Below are 18,363 nucleotides of genomic sequence, written 5' to 3'. Positions count from 1 at the left end.
ATGTAGTTGACATTGTATTTGTGGCAAAGCCACCATTCATAATTCTTTCATACATGTCACTCATGAGTCATTGCACATCCCGGTACACCGCCGGAGGCATTCATATAGAGTCATATTTTGTTCTAAGAATCGAGTTGTAATTCTTGAGTTGTAAGTAAATAAAAGTGTGATGATCATCATTATTAGAGCATTGTCCCAGTGAGGAAAGGATGATGGAGACTATGATTCCCCCACAAGTCGGGATGAGACTCCGGACGAAAATAAATAAAAAAAGAGGCCAAAGAAGCCCCCCCCCCCAAAAAAAAGAGGCCATAAAAAAGGAGAAAAGGCCCAAATAAAAAAATGAGAGAAAAAGAGAGAAGGGGCAATGCTACTATCCTTTTGCCACACTTGTGCTTCAAAGTAGCACCATGATCTTCATGATAGAGAGTCTCCTATGTTGTCACTTTCATATACTAGTGGGAATCTTTCATTATAGAACTTGGCTTGTATATTCCAATGATGGGCTTCCTCAAAATGCCCTAGGTCTTCATGAGCAAGCGAGTTGGATGCACACCCACTAGTTTCTTTTGTTGAGCTTTCATACACTTATAGCTCTAGTGCATCTGTTGCATGGCAATCCCTACTCACTCACATTGATATATATTGATGGGCATCTCCATAGCCTGTTGATACGCCTAGTTGGTGTGAGACTATCTTCTCCTTTTTGTCTTCTCCACAACCACCATTCTATTCCACCTATAGTGCTATATCCATGGCTCACGCTCATGTATTGTGTGAAGATTGAAAAAGTTTGAGAACATCAAAAGTATGAAACAATTGCTTGGCTTGTCATCGGGGTTGTGCATGATTTAAATATTTTGTGTGGTGAAGATGGAGCATAGCCAGACTATATGATTTTGTAGGGATAGCTTTCTTTGGCCATGTTATTTTCAGAAAACATGATTGCTTAGTTAGTATGCTTGAAGTATTATTATTTTTATGTCAATATGAACTTTTGTCTTGAATCTTATGGATTTGAACATTTATGCCAAAATAAATAAGAATTACTTAGATAAATATGTTAGGTAGCATTCCACATCAAAAATTCTGTTTTTATCATTTACCTACTCGAGGACGAGCAGGAATTAAGCTTGGGGATGCTGATACGTCTCCAACGTATCTATAATTTTTTATTGTTCCATGCTATTATATTATCAACTTTGGATGATTATGGGCTTTATTATACACTTTTATATCATTTTTCGGACTAACCTATTAACCCAGAGCCCAGTGCCAGTTTTTGTTTTTTTCCTTGTTTTAGAATATCGCAGAAAAGGAAAATCAAACGGAGTCCAATTGACCTGAAACTTCACATAACTCATTTTTGGAAGGAAAGCAACCCAGGAGACTTGGAGTCTATGCCAAGGAAGCTTCGAGGAGGCCACGAGGTAGGGGGGCGCGCCCACCCCCCTAGGGCGCGCCCTCCACCCTCGTGGGCCCCTCGTGGCTCCCCTGACGTACTTCTTCCGCCTATATATCTCCATATACCCTAAAAACATCCGGGAGCACAATAGATCGGGAGTTCCGCCGCCAGAAGCCTCCGTAGCCACAGAAAGCCAATCTAGACCCGTTCCGGCACCCTGCCGGAGGGGGCAATCCCTCTCCGGTGGCCATCTTCATCATCCCGGTGCTCTCCATGACGAGGAGGGAGTAGTTCTCCCTCGGGGCTGAGGGTATGTACCAGTAGCTATGTGTTTGATCTCTCTCTCTCTCTCGTGTTCTTGAGGTGATACGATCTTGATGTATCGCGAGCTTTGCTATTATATTTGGATCTTATGATGTTTCTTCCCCCCTCTACTCTCTTGTAATGGATTGAGTTTTCCCTTTGAAGTTATCTTATCGGATTGAGTCTTTAAAGATTTGAGAACACTTGATGTATGTCTTGCCGTGCGTATCTGTGGTGACAATGGATACCACGTGATTCACTTGATGTATGTTTTGGTGATCAACTTGCGGGTTCCGCCCATGAACCTATGCATAGGGGTTGGCACACGTTTTCGTCGTGATTCTCTGGTAGAAACTTTGGGGCACTCTTTGAGGTTCTATGTGTTGGTTGAATAGATGAATCTGAGATTGTGTGATGCATATCGTATAATCATACCCGTGGATACTTGAGGTGACATTGGAGTATCTAGGTGACATTAGGGTTTTGGTTGATTTGTGTCTTAAGGTGTTATTCTAGTACGAACTCTAGGGCTGTTTGTGACACTTATAGGAATAGCCCAACGGATTGATTGGAAAGAATAACTTTGAGGTGGTTTCGTACCCTACCATAATCTCTTCGTTCGTTCTCCGCTATTAGTGACTTTGGAGCGACTCCTTGTTGCATGTTGAGGGATAGTTATATGATCCAATTATGTTATTATTGTTGAGGGAACTTGCACTAGCGAAAGTATGAACCCTAGGCCTTGTTTCAACGCATTGCAATACCGTTTACACTCACTTTTATCATTAGTTACCTTGCTGTTGTTATATTTTCAGATTACAAAAACTATTATCTACTATCCATATACCGCTTGTATCACCATCTCTTCGCCGAACTAGTGCACCTATACAATTTACCATTGTATTGGGTGTGTTGGGGACACAAGAGACTCTTTGTTATTTGGTTGCAGGGTTGCTTGAGAGAGACCATCTTCATCCTACGCCTCCTACGGATTGATAAACCTTAGGTCATCCACTTGAGGGAAATTTGCTACTGTCCTACAAACCTCTGCACTTGGAGGCCCAACAACATCTACAAGAAGAAGGTTGTGTAGTAGACATCACCCAACTGTTCTTCCGCTGCACGGCACTGCGCGTCTAGTGGTAACGAACTGTGATCCATCTCCTGTAGCATGTTCTTGGTTGTTCTGTGCGTAGGAAATTTTTAATTTGCCGTCGACGAACCCTACCGTAGAACCCAACAGCCGCTTCATCCCAGAATGCCGCTGAATCAGTATAAGAGTAGTAACAGTAAGCAAATTGAACAAATGATCGCCCACAACTGCTTTATGCTCTACTCGTGCATAGAATCTATGCATAGACCCAGTTCATGATGCCACCGTTGGGTAACGTAGCAATTATTAAAAAATTTCCTATGTGTCACCAAGATCAATCTAGGAGATGCTAGCAACGAGATAGAGGGAGTGCATCTTCATACCTTTGAAGATCGCTAAGCGGAAGTGTTGCAAGAACGCGGTTGGTGGAGTCGTACACGCAATGATTCAGATCGCGGTCGATTCCGATCTAAGCACCGAACAACGACGCCTCCACGTTCAACACACGTACAGCCCGGGGACGTCTCCTCCTTCTTGATCTAGCAAGGGGAGAGGAGAAGTTGAGGGAGAACTCTGGCAGCATGACGGCGTGGTGGTGATGGAGCTCGTGGTTCTCCGGCAGGGCTTCGCTAAGCGCTACGGAGGAGGAGGAGGTGTAGGAGAGGGGGAGGGCTGTGCCAGGGGAAGGGTGTGGCAGCCCTCCCACCCCCCACTGTTTATAGGGGAAGGGGAGAGGGGTCCGCCCCCCAGATCCCATCTACAAGGGGGCTGAGGGAGTCCTGTACTAAGGGGTCCTCGGGTGTCCGGCCTGTTGGACATGGGCCGGACTAATGGGCTATGAAGATGCAAGACCGAAGACTTTCACCTGTGTCCGGATGGGATTCTCCTTGGCGTGGATGGCAAGCTTGGTGTTCGGATATGAAGATTCCTTTCTCTGTAACCGACTTTGTATAGCCCTAGTCTCCTCCGGTGTCTATATAAACTGGAGGGTTTTAGTCTGTAGAAACGATCATAAACACATAGGCTAGACTTCTAGGGTTTTAGCCATTACGATCTCGTGGTAGATCAACTCTTGTAACCCCTATACTCATCGATATTAATCAAGCAGGACGTAGGGTTTTACTTCCATCAAGAGGGCCCGAACCTGGGTAAACATCGTGGCCCATGTCTCCTGTTACCATCAACCTCAGACGCATAGTTCGGGTACCCGAGATCCGCCGGTTTTGACACCGACATTGGTGCTTTCATTGAGAGTTCCACTGTGACGTCGAAGTCAGGGTTGATGGCTCGCCTTGTGATTAAGGACAATATCATCGCCGAAGGAGCTCTCGCCCCGGGCGAAACCCCCCGGCTGGGTGGCTTCATCATGATCGCCCGTTCGGCCGGTGAGCCGACGATGACTTCTCGGGTCATCAAAAATCGCCTCTGAATTGACTCCGAATACTCCAAACGGATGGATCCAACGGAATTGTCGTCCTTGAATGAACTCCTGGATCGCATCGCCGCCTTGGGGGTCACTACAGACTATGATCGGATTGGGCTTAAACCCGATCAGAGAGAAATCAAATCTCCGCCGATCACCCATCAGATAGCGGTAGTAGAGGAGCAAAATAACAACTCTCCCTCTATACCGAGGACGAACTATATTCGGATCTCCGAGCTCAAAGAGTCGGATACCTGTCCACGAAACGGCATGCCTTGCTCTCCGAACCTGGAATCATACGGTAGACTTGAAAAATCGGTCGATCTCCCGGGGCCCGAACTATCAAGCTCGGAAATTTCCCAGACTCCGGATCCCAAATTGGGTCAGGATTCAGATTTAAATCCACCCACCCACCCAGATATACGCGATCTCACATATCTACGGCAGCAGTCTCAAGAAACAGTCCATCACTTTTGGGCCAGATTCCTCCTTGTCAAGGACAAGATTAAAGATTGACGCGACGAAGACGCAATCTCAATATTCCGCAGTAATTGTACGGATGAAGGAATCCTCAACGCCATCAACCGCCTTCACGTGTTACACTTCGCGGACTTGGCAACCATAGTACAGAAGTACCGCGCAATGGAAAGCGCCTGGAAAACTCAGGCAGCTCGCTGGGAACCACCAGTTTCCACTCAACCCTTCGTCCGGGCAAAAAGGATACACCCTCACGGGGCGTCCGACAAAGCAGTAAAGAAATCTAAACCCATTACGGGGCGCGGAACCATTCTAGAGGGATGGCTCAATAGGCCATGCAAAATACACACAACACCTGATACCATATCTACCCATAGCCTTAGAGCATGTTGGATACTTCGGCAAGTGGCCAAGAGTGGAGAGGATATCTTCACCAAAAATACCTAAGAGCAACACCCCCGGAAGGCAACTACCTCAGGGTATTGACGGTCTTTGAGACTTTCACTTCAAAGAAATGGCGCAAAAGGGCCCTCCACGACCTCACTGAAGTCTGCCAAGTCACAGCAATACACCCTTGGAACGACACGGCCATAACCTTCAATGCCAGTGACAAACCAAAATTCCAGACAACCCGGGCACCAGCCGCCCTGGTTCTCAATCCAATTGTGGACGGCTTTCGGCTCACCAAAGTGCTCATAGATGGCGGCAGCGGACTAAACCTCATCTATGAGGATACCCTCAATAAAATGGAAATAGACAGGAGCCGTATCGAGCAAATTAGCACGACCTTCCGAGGGATCATTCCCAGTCGGGAGGCACGATGCGCGGGAAAAATTACACTTGACGTGGTATTCGGCACGTCGGAGAACTATCGGTCCGAAGAGATAACCTTCCAAGTGGCCCCTTTCAACAGTGGATACCACGCCCTGTTGGGGCGACATGCATTCACACGCTTCCAAGCCATAGCTCATTACGGGTATATGAAGCTCAAGATGCATGGGCCCAATGGTATTATCACTCTCACTAGTGATCCGGATATAGCCCTCCGCGCCGAAAACAAAACAGCATCCCTGGCCCTCGAGGCACTATCTGAGGCCCTTGCGGCCGAAGACTTAACCGCGCTGCGCTCGACGGTGGATAGGGATGATGTAATCCTTGATAAGCGCTCCAAATCCACCTCCTTCAAACCAGCAGACGAAATAGTCAAATTTCAAGTCCACCCAACGAACCCAAAGAAGACAACCTCCATCGGGGCACAACTGGACCCAATGGTGGACGCCGCACTACGAGCGTTCCTACGTGAGAACTGGGACATATTCGCCTGGCACCCTTCTGATATGCCTGGAATCCCACGCGGGTTGGCCGAGCATAGCCTCAATATATTGAAGGGATATAAGCCGGTCAAGCAAACAGTGCAACGCTTCTCTGAACCCAAACGACAAGCTATGGGGGAGGAGCTAGCCAAGTTAATTGAGGCCGGATTCATCAGAGAAATAAAACACCCAGACTGGCTAGCAAACCTGGTGATGGTGCCAAAGAAGGATAAATCCTGGCACCTGTACGTCGATTTCAAAGACCTCAACAAAGCTTGCCCTAAGGATCCCTTCCCCCTCCCCCGCATCGATCAAATTATTGATGCCACTGCAGGACACGACTCACCGTGTTTCCTCGCCGCATATTACGAATACCATCAAATTAAAATGAAGGAATCCGACCAAGCCGCAACGACATTCATTACCCCATACAGGCCTTTATGCCTCAACACTATGCCCTTTGGGCTTAAAAATACCGGCGCCACCTACCAACGCATGATTCAAACATGCCCGGAGAAACAAATCGGCAAGATAGTTGAAGCATATGTGGACGACATCGTCATCAAGACTAAGCACGTCGAGTCATTAATAGACGACTTACGCCTCACATTCGATAATCTCCGGACATATGACATTAAGATCAATCCGGAAAATGTGTTTTCGGCGTTACCTCTGGAAAACTGTTGGGCTTTATTGTTTCCAGTAGAGGAATCGAGGTAAATCCAGCCAAAATCCGAGCTTTATCGTAATTGGCTACACCATCAGACCTTAAACAGGTCCAAAAACTAGCCGGATGTGTGGCAGCTTTAAGACACTTTATCTCCAGACTAGGAGAAAAAGCATTGCCACTTTATCGACTTATCCGATGCACCGACCACTTCGAGTGGACGGATGCGGCAACGGCTGGATTGGAAGAAATAAAGGCTCTTTTAGCGAGCAACCCAATCCTGGCCGCGCCAAGCGTCGGTGAACCAATGTTATTATACATCTCTGCAACACACCAAGTGGTGAGCGCAGTACTCATCGTCGAGCGAGAGGAGAATAGACACAAATTCCCGCTCCAGAAGCCGGTATACTACGTATCCACTGTCTTAACTCCATGCAAATCCCGGTACCCTCATTATCAAAAGATAGCATACGCGGTCTTCATGGCATCCCGGAAGGTACGACACTATTTCCAAGAGTGTTCGATCACGGTGGCTTCTGAAGTACCATTGAATGACATAATAAACAACCGCGACGCCATGGGCCGGATTGCCAAGTGGGCCATTGAGCTCCTTCCATTCGACATAACATATAAGCCATGCCGGGCCATCAAATCACAAGTACTGGCAGACTTCGTCGCTGAATGGACAGAGGCCGAACTCCCTAAAGAGTATGACACATATTCCAACTGGGTCATGCACTTCGATGGTTCTAAAATGCTGGCGGGCTTAGGGGCGGGCGTTGTCTTAACATCCCTCACCGGAGATATAGTTCAGTACGTACTCCAAATATTATACACAGACTCTAACAATGTAGCCGAATACGAGGCCTTATTGCACGGTCTTCGGATGGCTGTCTCCATGGGCATACAATGCCTGTAAGTGCGCGGGGACTCGAACCTCGCAATATCTCAAATAAATGGAGATTTCAATGCCAAAGATACGAAGATCGAGGCTTACTGATACGTCTCCAACGTATCTATAATTTTTGATTGCTCCATGCTATATTATCTACTGTTTTGGACTATATTGGGCTTTATTTTCCACTTTTATATTATTTTTGGGACTAACCTATTAACCGGAGGCCCAGCCCAGAATTGCTGTTTTTTTGCCTATTTCAGTATTTCGGAGAAACAGAATATCAAATGGGGTCCAAACGGAATAAAACCTTCGGGAACGTGATTTTCTCACCGAACGTGATCCAGGAGACTTGGACCCTACTCCAAGAAGTCAAAGAGGCGGTCACGAGGTGGGGGACGCGCCCCCCTGCCTCGTGGTCCCCTCGGTGCTCCACCGACGTACTCCTTCCTCCTATATATACCAACGTACCCCCAAACGATCAGATACAGAGCCAAAAAACCTAATTCCACCCGCCGCAACTATCTGTATCCACGAGATCCCATCTTGGGGCCTGTTCCGGAGCTCCGCCGGAGAGGGCCGTCATCACGGAGGGCTTCTACATCATCATAGCCTCTCCGATGAAGTGTGAGTAGCTAGATGGATTCTTCTCTCCTTTTGGATCTCAATACAAAGTTCTCACCCTCTCTCGTGGAGATCTATTCAATGTAATCTTCTTCTTTTTGCGGTGTGTTTGTTGAGACCGATGAATTGTGGGTTTATGATCAAGTCTATCTATGAATAATATTTGAATCTTCTCTGAATTCTTTTATGTATGATTGGTTATCTTTGCAAGTCTCTTCGAATTATCCGTTTGGTTTGGCCAACTAGATTGGTAGTTCTTGCCATGGGAGAAGTGCTTAGCTTTGGGTTTGATCTTGCGGTGTCCTTTCCCAGTGACAGAAGGGGCAGCAAGGCACGTATTGCATCGTTTCCATCGAGGATAACAAGATGGGGTTTATTTCATATTGCATGAATTTATCTCTCTACATCATGTCATCTTGCTTAAAGCGTTACTCTGTTTTTAACTTAATACTCTAGATGCATGCTGGATAGCGGTCGATGAGTGGGGTAATAGTAGTAGATGCAGAATCGTTTCGGTCTACTTGTCACGGACGTGATGCCTATATACATGATCATTCCTAGATATTCTCATAACTATGCTCAATTCTGTCAATTGCTCAACAGTAATTTGTTCACCCACCGTAGAATACTTATGCTCTTGAGAGAAGCCACTAGTGAAACCTATGGCCCCCGGGTCTATTCTCATCATATCAATCTCCATCACTTTAATCTTGCTTTGCTTTTTTACTTTGCCTTTTACTTTTCACTTTGCATCTCTATACCAAAAATACCAAAAATATCATATCTATCAGATCTCACTCTCGTAAGTGACCGTGAAGGGATTGACAACCCCTAATCGCGTTGGTTGCGAGTAGCTATCGTTTTGTGAAGGTACGAGGGACTTGAGCGTGGCCTCCTACTGGATTGATACCTTGGTTCTTAAAAACTAAGGGAAATACTTACGCTACTCTGCTGCATCATCCCTTCCTCTTTGGGGAAATCCAACGCAAGCTCAAGAGGTAGCACTTACCGTAACGACGTTCTCAAAATGTCGGCTCGGTTCAAGGGGCTCGAGTTTCACCATGTGGATCGAGAAAGTAATCAAGCAGCGGACGTCCTTGCTCGCATCGGCGCTAAGCGCGACCCCATCCCACCTAACATCTCTCTGGAAAGGCTTTTTAAGCCACCCGTGGTGTGGCAAGGGGAGAGCGGCAACACCAGTCCAGATCCGACCATAACCCCAGATACCGAACACACTGATATAATCAGAGGCTTAGTCAGCGAAATAACACAGTCGGCCCATCTTATCATGGCAGTCATTGCCTCATGGAGTGAACCCTTCTTGGTCTACCTTAATAGGCGAGAGCTCCCTGAGGATCAGAATGAGGCTCGTTGCATTGTTCAACGTTCGAAAGCCTACAAGGTCCACGAAGGAGAGCTCTACAAGAAAAGCGCTACCGGAGTACTTCAAAGATGTATCTCCGAGGAAGAGGGGCGGCAGCTCTTGGCTGAAATTCATGCCGGTCTCGGTGGTCACCACGCTGCAGCTTGGGCCCTGGTAAGCAAGGCCTTCCGTACAGGTTTCTATTGGCCGACGGCCCGAGCAGATGCACAAGACCTTGTCCAACGTTGCGTCGGATGCCAGCTTTTCGCCAACCAAAGCCATATGCCACCCACCGCTCTACAAACAATCGCCATTACTTGGCATTTTGCGGTCTGGGGGCTAGATATGGTTGGACCCCTTAAAGGAGGCAGCCATTGATACGTCTCCAACGTATCTATAATTTTTGATTGTTCCATGCTATTATATTATCAACTTTGGATGTTTATGGGCTTTATTATACACTTCTATATGATTTTTGGGACTAACCTATTAACCCGGAGCCTAGTACCAGTTTCTGTTTTTACCTTGTTTTAGATTATCGCAGAAAAGGAAAACCAAACGGAGTCCAATTGACCTGAAACTTCACAGAACTTATTTTTGGATCAGAAGAAGCCCAGAAGACTTGGAGTGCACGTCAGGGGATCTACGAGGAAGCCACGAGGCAGGGGGGCGCCCACCCCCTGGGCGCGCCCTCCACCCTCGTGGGCCCCTCATGGCCCCCCTGACGTATCTCTTTCACACAATAGATCGGGAGTTCCACCGCCTGAAGCCTCCGTAGCCACCGAAAACCAATTTAGACCCGTTCCGGCACCCTGCCGGAGGGGGAATCCCTCTCCGGTGTCCACCTTCATCATCCCGGTGCTCTCCATGACGAGGAGGGAGTAGTTCTCTCTCGGGACTGAGGGTATGTACCAGTAGCGATGTGTTTGATCTCTCTCTCTCTCTCGTGTTCTTGAGGTGATACGATCTTGATGTATCGCGAGCTTTGCTATTATATTTGGATCCTATGATGTTTCTTCCCCCCTCTACTCTCTTGTAATGGATTGAGTTTCCCCTTTGAAGTTATCTTATCGGATTGAGTCTTTAAAGATTTGAGAACACTTGATGTATGTCTTGCCGTGCGTATCTGTGGTGACAATGGGATACCACGTGATTCACTTGATGTATGTTTTGGTGATCAACTTGCGGGTTCCGCCCATGAACCTATGCATAGGGGTTGGCACATGTTTTTGTCGTGATTCTCCGGTAGAATCTTTGGGGCACTCTTTGAGGTCCTTTTGTGTTGGTTGAATAGATGAATCTGAGATTGTGTGATGCATATCGTATAATCATACCCGTGGATACTTGAGGTGACATTGGAGTATCTAGGTGACATTAGGGTTTTGGTTGATTTGTGTCTTAAGGTGTTATTTTACTATGAACTCTAGGGTTGTTTGTGACACTTATAGGAATAGCCCAATGGATTGATTGGAAAGAATAACTTTGAGGTGGTTTCATACCCTACCATAATCTCTTCGTTTGTTCTCCGCTATTAGTGACTTTGGAGTGACTCTTTTTTGCATGTTGAGGGATAGTTATGTGATCCAATTATGTTAGTATTGTTGAGGGAACTTGCACTAGCGAAAGTATGAACCCTAGGCCTTGTTTCAACGCATTGCAATACCATTTATGCTCACTTTTATCATTAGTTACCTTGCTGTTTTTATAATTTCAGATTACAAATACCTTTATCTACCATCCATATACCACTTGTATCACCATCTCTTCGCCGAACTAGTGCACCTTTACAATTTACCATTGTATTGGGTGTGTTGGGGACACAAGAGACTCTTTGTTATTTGGTTGCAGGGTTGCTTGAGAGAGACCATCTTCATCCTACGCCTCCCACGGATTGATAAACCTTAGGTCATCCACTTGAGGGAAATTTGCTACTTCCCTACAAACCTCTGCACTTGGAGGCCCAACAACGTCTACAAGAAGAAGGTTGTGTAGTAGACATCAGCCATAAGAAAAAATATCTGCTAGTTATGGTAGATAAGTTCACTAAGTGGATAGAGGCCAAACCAGTTAAAACAGCCGAAGCCGGACCTGTGATAGACTTTATATCCGGTGTCGTGCACCGTTATGGTATCCCACATAGTATCATCACTGACAACGGCTCCAATTTTACAGCCGTGAGGTGAAAGCTTGGTGCGCTAATCTAGGCCTTAAGCTTGATTACACCTCCGTTTATCATCCGCAAACAAACGGTCAAGTCGAACGGGCTAATGGTCTTATTATGAGCGGCATCAAACCCAGACTAGTGCGGTCTTTGAAAGAATCGGACGAGCACTAGGTTGAGGAGCTAGACTCCGTACTCTGGGGGCTGCGGACCACGCCCAATCATACTACCGGACATACACCTTTTTTCATGGTGTATGGCATAGAGGCTGTATTACCCTGCGACATTATTCATGACTCACCTCGAGTGCGCATGTACGAAGAGAAAGAGGCCGAGCTTGATCGGCAGGACAGCTTAGATGCCCTGGAGGAGGAGCGCGACGTTGCAAAAGGCCGTTCCGCATTTTATCAATAGCAGGCCCGTAGATATCAAAGCAGAGAAGTGCGGGCCAAGACTTATAATGTTGGCGAACTCATTCTACGCTTGCCGGAGAAGAAAAAGGACAAACTCAAGCCCAAGTGGGAGGGTCCATTCATCATTGACGAAGTTCTCACTGGAGGAGCGTACCGCCTGCATGATGCATCAGATAATCGCCTAGAGCCGAACCCCTGGAACGCGGCCAGACTCCGAAGATTCTATGCCTAGCGCCAAACTCTTCGTTCGTCTCCTTCTCCATATTATCTCCATTATTTCTTCTCCTCTCTTTTTGCTTTTTCTTTTTTTAGCCATAAAGCTTTCGTACGACCAAAAACATGCACATATGACGTACACATCTTCAAATGTAAACGTCCATTATACCTAGGGGCTTCTTACACAGAAGCTTATTATTGTTATTTTTTTGAGCATCAAGCTCATCACATGTGTGTTTTCTCCTCATATGTACCTTTTTCACCATTATATGCATCGATATGACTTAAGTTTTGGCCAAGCTGGGTTGCCTGGCTCCTGTGCTTATGCCCTACGTTCCCGTTAGTTCGGCTAGGGCATAAAGGGATCACCTCTGCGATTGCTACTGTCGGGTCATCCGGATGTGTACCTCAGACTGGGTGAAGCCGAAAGCTAGCGTTCTTAAGGGAATATTTGGTCGGCGGACTAAAGATGTTTTTATATTTCTCCCACTATGAACCCCCAGATGTTACGTATACTGCGATCTTTTCAATCACAGTTCGGACATGCACATCAACGCATGTACACCCAGGGAAAGGAACCCTTAATGGAACTATTCTCTCTAGAAGATGTTTCTTACAATCACAATGTAATATAACATAGCTAGCTGGATACAACTTGTCTATTCAAGCAACTATGACCCCTATGCCTGGTTTCAACGCATACCCTGGTCTATTTCGCCGCTCAGGTATTTGGAAACACTCTGGACCTTCGGGTCCAGAGGTCGAAGCGAAAAGGTCGGCCATGACAATCGTTTTACAATTCGCGGCTAGGGACGAATATGTCAAGGAAAGTACATAGTCACTTGGACTCAAAAATTTCCTCCTCTATACCGTCTAATAGGCTGTCTAGCTTACAATCCTGTTGGGAATATTTGGCGGCTACTTATACTTGGTCATATACCAAATTAACGGGAATTTCTTTCCCATCTGACCCTAGAGGTCCGACCCGGGCCATATGATTTGGATCAAGCTTGGTATACCATGTTTTTACCATGGCCCAGGCCTCTCGCGCACCTTCCCGGTAGGCTGATATCTTGCATAATCGAATACACCGCCGTGCCCCTTTGAACAGCTCCACGAGCTCCGCCATACCTCCTGGAGGAGAGGCGGATGGCCATAAAGCCTTGGCAACACTCCGCATTGCTTGCCGAACTCGCTCATGCATCTGGAACAGCTCTTGTAGTAGGTCACCTTGAGATCCGGACATTTCCTCTTCGGGACGGCCAGTCAGCATACCTGCAGACATAAATCTGTCAGCTCCGGCCCTCACCGAACTATAGGGAGGCAAGTTTGAAAAGCATACTGAATATGCCGCCTTGTAGCCTCCTATTCTCCTTAACGGCTTCAGCTAGCTGGGCTCGAACATCTTTCAGTTCTTCGCCCAGTTGGGTATGGGAATCCTGCAGCTTGTTCTTTTCATCCCTGGCCCGCGTCAGCACGCGTTCGCCTGCCGCATATTGCCTTTTGGCCTCTTGTTCACCAGCCTGGGCTTCCTTCAGTTTCCCTCTCATTTGCTCTACTAACTCTGTCAACAGAAACACAACAGTATTAATGCAGCTGGTATACGATTATACTTTTTCTCACGGGGAGAAGCATTACCAGGAGGTGCCTCCTTGGACTTTTCCAATTCGGCGGTAGCCGCAGTTAGCGGAGTCTGACACCTTGCCAGATCTTGAGACAACAGGCTATTCTTCTCCATAAGTGCCAGATTATACGATGATCCTTAAATCAGTTGTATCAACTGCTTTAAGTCTCGGGGCTACTGGTATATGATTACTAAATCTACACTTACCCGCATATCTTTTAGATGCTGGTCCGTGGCTCTAGCAAGTCCATCCTGAGCAGCTCGGATGTACGCATCGGCCGAGCTGAAGGCATCGAATGCCTCCTTTGAAAAGTCGGGGTCACGAAGAGCGGCCCTCCGACGATGATGATTCATGGCGCTCTCCACTTCAGAGTTCATGACAGAAATATCGTCTGAACCCTCTGTGGAAGGACAGTCCGGCGCCACTCCCGTGTCAGCCCCTGTCCTTAGGGCAGGGTCTGGAACCCGACTACTGGAGGCACGACCGGCATGATCCCCGGGCATAGTCCGACGGACACTTTTCCTGATAGAATGCGGCGGATGGCATCACGATTTGATATGACGACCGGGAGGCGTATTTAAAAAAAAGAAAATCCTTACCTGTTTGATGAAGGTCCTTCCGTATTGTCGTTTGCCTTTCTCTTCGAAGATGTGCTCAGCGCGGGCACCGCTCTCCTCGGAGATGCTTCTGGTGCGCATTGCGGCGTCGAGCGCCTCCCCTTTGGAGCATGAAATAGTGTGGTGGGTGAGGCATAATAAGGAAGCTCTTTCGAAGAAGGTGTCATTTAAAATTACTTACATGCGAAGCAGGAAGGAGGCCAGGATAATCGGCAATGATGGGCACTTCCGTACCATCATAGCTCGTCTGGTAGAATACTTCATTCTCGAGCTCCACAAATATGTCCGGATCTTCTTCGAATCCGAGGTCAAGGTCACGATTGTGACCCTCCGGCTGGGGGCGGGGCTATGGATCCTCTCGGTAGCCTTCCGCCATTCCTGTTGCGAGTGGATAGGTTACTATCCATTAAAAATGATTCAAGGAGAGGATTGAGTAAAATGGTGGGAGTGGAACTTACCCAGCTAGGAGGATTATACATGGAAAATCCATCTCGACATTGGAGACGAGTGAACTCCTCCTTCTCCCCTTTGTACAGTTCGACCAATATTTTGGCCAAAGCGGCGGGGGTTTTCGGATCCTTCCGACTACAGCGTGAGGCGTCATATTTCCCATTATAGTGCCACATGGGAAGCCCTCTGTATTGGAGTGGTTGGACCCCCCGCACTATAGAAATCGCCATTACCTCAATTATTGATAATCCGGACTGGGCGAGCATCTTAATCTTGCCCATCAACTGACCGACTTCTATGCTATCCTCCTCCTCGAGGTTCCGAGGGCGCCAACTGTGGCGTTTCTTCAATGGGGCACTTGAAAATTCGGGGAGACCCATTCGGACTGGGTCAGGAAGAGCGATGTCGTCAATATAGAACCATTCGGAAGGCCACTCTTTGGATGCCTTCTTCGGCGTGCCAGACAGGTATCCGGTCCCGGCGATGCGCCATACCTTGGCTCCTCCCACTTTGAATATTGATCCCCCTTGGTTACGAGGGACAAGGCAGAACAGTTTCCTCCATAATTCAAAATGGGCCTCACAGCCCAAGAATAGCTCGCAAAGAGCAACGTAACCCGCAATGTGCAGGATGGAGGCAGGAGTAAAATTGTGCAGTTGGAGGCCATAATACTCCAGAAGTCATCGGAGGAATGGGTGGATTGGAAATCCGACGCCTCTTTGCAAGTAGGGAACGAAGCACACTCGTTCCCCCTGGATGGATTGGGGACATTCTCCGCCTAAACCCCGCCGTTGAAGGACGTCGATCCTGCTCGGACGGGGACTAGGTCCGCGGGGGGAAGAAAGCCCTGCTTTTGCAGCTTCTTCAGCTAACCGTGAGATATGGAACATTTCTCCCAATCACCTTTTTCGGAGCCGTGGGGACGAGAGGAAGAGCTGGGAGCGCTAGCCATGTTGGAGTGGTTTCTCCTAGCAAGCTCTGAGGATTTTTTTCGCAAGGTGTGGAATGGATCTGAGATCTGATCTCTTTAAATAGACGCCTTTCTTGTATGGTCAGGGTGATATGTGCAAAAATACCCCGACCTCTCGTATTCGCTCGACACGTGGAGGCTGGAGTCAGGAAGGCGTGAAAGCCGATGGGCACGACATTAAATGGAAAGCCAAATATTGCTCTTTAAGTCAGGGACTTTGAAGTAATCAGAGGAGGAACCCGCCTTGCAATGCCGAAGACAACCTGCGCGCCGGACACATCATCATTGGAAGACTGGTTCGGGGGCTACTGAGGGAGTCCTGGACTAAGGGGTCCTCGGGCGTCCCGCCTCTTGGACATGGGCCCGACTGATGGGCTATGAAGATGCAAGTCAGAAGACTTTCACCCGTGTCCGGATGGGACTCTCCTTGGTGTGGATGGCAAGCTTGGCGTTCGGATATGAAGATTCCTTTCTCTGTAACTGACTTTGTATAACCCTAGTCTCCTCCAGTGTCTATATAAACCAGAGGGTTTTAGTCTGTAGAAACGATCATAAACACATAGGCTAGACTTCTAGGGTTTTACCATTACGATCTCGTGGTAGATCAACTCTTGTAACCCCTATACTCATCGATATTAATCAAGTAGGACGTAGGGTTTTACCTCCATCAAGAGGGCCCGAACCTGGGTAAACATCGTGTCCCCTATCTCCTGTTACCATCAACCTTAGACGCATAGTTCAGGACCCCCTACCCGAGATCCGCCGGTTTTGACACCGGCAGGGGCGACGGCCAAGGGAGGGTAACTTGCCCCCCAAGCATGTGGGAGGCGCCCCCACCCCTAGGGTTTCCACCCCTAGGCGCCTTGGGACCCTTGGGGGCGCACCAGCCCACCAGGGGCTTGTTCCCTCCCTTGTTCAGACCACTAGGCCCACTGTGGCAGGTGGCCCCACCCTGTGGACCCCGGGACACCTTCCGGTGGTCCCGGTACAATACCGATAACCCCCGAAACCATTCCGGTGACTGAAACTGGACTTCCCATATATAAATCTTCACCTCGGGACCATTACGGAACTCCTCGTGACGTACGGGATCTCATCCGAGACTACGAACAACCTTCGGTAGCCACATACTATTTCCCATAACAACTCTAGCGTCACCGAACCTTAAGTGTGTAGACCCTACGGGTTCGGGAACCATGCAGACATGACCGAGACATCTCTCCGGCCAATAACCAACAGCGGGATCTGGATATCCATGTTGGCTCCCACATGTTCCACGATGTCGAGGATTCAATCAATCTCGTATACAATTCCCTTTGTCCATCGGTATGTTACTTGCCCGAGATTCAATCGTTGGTATCTCTATACCTCGTTCAATCTCGTTACGGGCAAGTCTCTTTACTCGTTCTGTAATGCATTATCGCGTGGCTAACTCCTTAGTCACATTGAGCTCGTTATGATGATGCATTACCGAGTGGGCCCAGAGATACCTCTCCGTCATACGGAGTGACAAATCCCAGTCTCGATTCGTGTCAACCCAACAGATACTTTCGGAGATACCTGTTGTGCACCTTTATAGCCACCCAGTTACGTTGTGACGTTTGGTACACCCAAAGCATTCCTACAGTATCCGGGAGTTGCACAATCTCATGGTCTAAGGATATGATACTTGACATTAGAAAAGCTTTAGCAGACGAACTACACGATCTTGTGCTACGCTTAGGATTGGGACTTTTCCATCACATCATTCTTCTAATCATGTGATCCCGTTATCAATGACATCCGATGTCCATGGTCAGGAAACCATGACCATCTATTGATCAACGAGCTAGTCAACTAGAGGCTTACTAGGGACATATTACGACCTATGTATTCACACATGTATTACGGTTTCCGGTTAATACAACTATAGCATGAACAATAGACAATTATCATGAACACAGAAATATAATAATAACCACTTTATTATTGCCTCTAGGGCATATTTCCAACATATCATTGGCGTGACATTATGCGGGATGTCCAAACATCTCCATTTCTTGTACAGAATGAAAACCACGACACTTTTTTGGGATTGGAGGGAGTAGCTTTTAGTTATGTGCATCTGTACTTCTCCAGTTCTTGTAGAGAATGAAAACTATGTGTGGTGTGTTATCAGAAGTTGTGTATAACCATTTAAGGAAATGTCAAAAAAAACTCAAAATCATGTTAACTAGCAGCAGCTTCGTACATACTGAACTAATTTGCAGTAAAACGCTAGCAAATAGCAAACATGATCTCCTCTTCCAGTAAGCCAGTGGTAATCATCTTTGTCCGTGATTTGCTGGACTGCTTAGTGCTTACAGAAG

This window comes from Triticum urartu, chromosome 7A, assembly GCF_056163025.1.
Source record: "Triticum urartu cultivar PI428250 chromosome 7A, HENAU_Tu73, whole genome shotgun sequence".
NCBI lineage: Eukaryota > Viridiplantae > Streptophyta > Magnoliopsida > Poales > Poaceae > Triticum > Triticum urartu.
This window is presented reverse-complemented; position numbering follows the sequence as displayed.